The following is a 1,492-nucleotide window of genomic DNA, read 5'->3' as shown; positions in this document are numbered from 1 at the left end:
GGGCATCCAGGGCGCGCTCCCGGCTGAGTCTGGCCTTTCCTAGCACCCTCCCTTACTGAAGCTGGGACCTGCAGCCTGCTGAGCACACCTCATTTCTCCGTATCTTCTGCTTGGTCCTTCAGCTGTTGCTTCTTCCTCTGACTCAGTGTTTCGCTCGCTGCCTCTTTAGGTCTTCCAGCGGTCGCTGAAGCCTGCTGCTGCCAAGGTCCTTTGCAGCATCTTTGCTTAACGCCAGCTTCACTTAACTATGGCCTCCCGTAGCCCAAACTCCTGCCCTCCCACTCATTCAGTGCAGGGACTCGCCGGCAATTCTTTCTTTCAGGGAAGCAACTGGTGTTTGGGGAGCTGAACCAGGTGCCAGCTACTGCGGGGTCCCAGGGGCTTTGCTGGTTTAATTGTGGGAGCTCCTGCCAAGGGCTGTGAGATCCGCCCTTCAAGGCTCCTGTCTGCGTTATCTGCAGGGAGAGCTGGAGCCTAGCATGGGGGGGGTTGCTCCTGGAAGCTGATAAGACCTGTCCGGTCCAGACCATGGTGGGGCCAGCATGGGGCTCTGAGGGTGCAGTGGGGAAGGAAAGCAGGAGAAGCACCAGTGCCCAGGACAGCAGGCGGGGGCTGACACCTCACCTCTGAGCCTGTGATACGTCTGCGTTCGGGGACCGTCTCTGCTCCTCTGCAGGACAGCACCCATGTCGTGCAGCCTGGAGCACGCTATCTGTGCCGTGCTAATTGCTGTATTTGGCACCATAGGATCATAGAGCAGGAGGGTTGGGAGGGACCTCGGGGTCACATCGAGTCCAAACCTCTGCTCAAAGCAGGACCAGCCCCAACTAGATCATCCCAGCCTTGGCTTTGTCTCCCCAGGTCTTCAAAACCTCCAAGGATGGAGATGCCACCACCTCTCTGGGTAGCCTGTTCCAGCACTTCACCACCCTCCTGGGAAGAGAGATTTTCCTAGTATCCATCCTAAACTTCCCTTGCTGCAACTGGAGACCAGGAGCATTGACACAGCCAGTCAAAATCCCCATCTTTAGCTGCAGCCAACACCCAATGCCCCTGGGGGAGGCTTAAAAACATGCTGATGCATGGAGCAGAAAGGAGGTGGGGAGCAATTCCCTCTCAGCCCCATACAACAACCACCAAAGCCCAGAAATACCATGAGAAACATCCATGCTACCTGACATGGGCCTGGCCCTGAGAACAGAAATACCTTCAGCAACACGGCCTGGAGCCCCGCACAGCCCCTTCCAAAAGAGCTTAGCTATTAGTCTGCACAGCCAGGCTCCCTTGTGCCTCTAGTGACCCAGCTCCAAGCAGAGGGGACCCTATCCTGGGGGGTGGAGCTGTGGGTTTCAGGCCCTTCAAGTAGGACAGGGCAAGGGGTTGTGTGTCAAAAGTGAATGGGGACATGTGGGGCCCAAAACCATGGCCTTTCTGTTTTTTTGCACCGGTCCTGGAAGCACTGCAATACCAGGTCAAAACCATGGCCTTTTTT

The sequence above is a fragment of the Crocodylus porosus genome, unplaced genomic scaffold, assembly GCF_001723895.1.
Source record: "Crocodylus porosus isolate Cpor-Errol unplaced genomic scaffold, CroPor_comp1, whole genome shotgun sequence".
NCBI classification, from domain to species: domain Eukaryota; kingdom Metazoa; phylum Chordata; order Crocodylia; family Crocodylidae; genus Crocodylus; species Crocodylus porosus.
The sequence above is the reverse complement of the archived record's forward strand: the minus strand, read 5'-3'. Positions refer to the sequence as shown.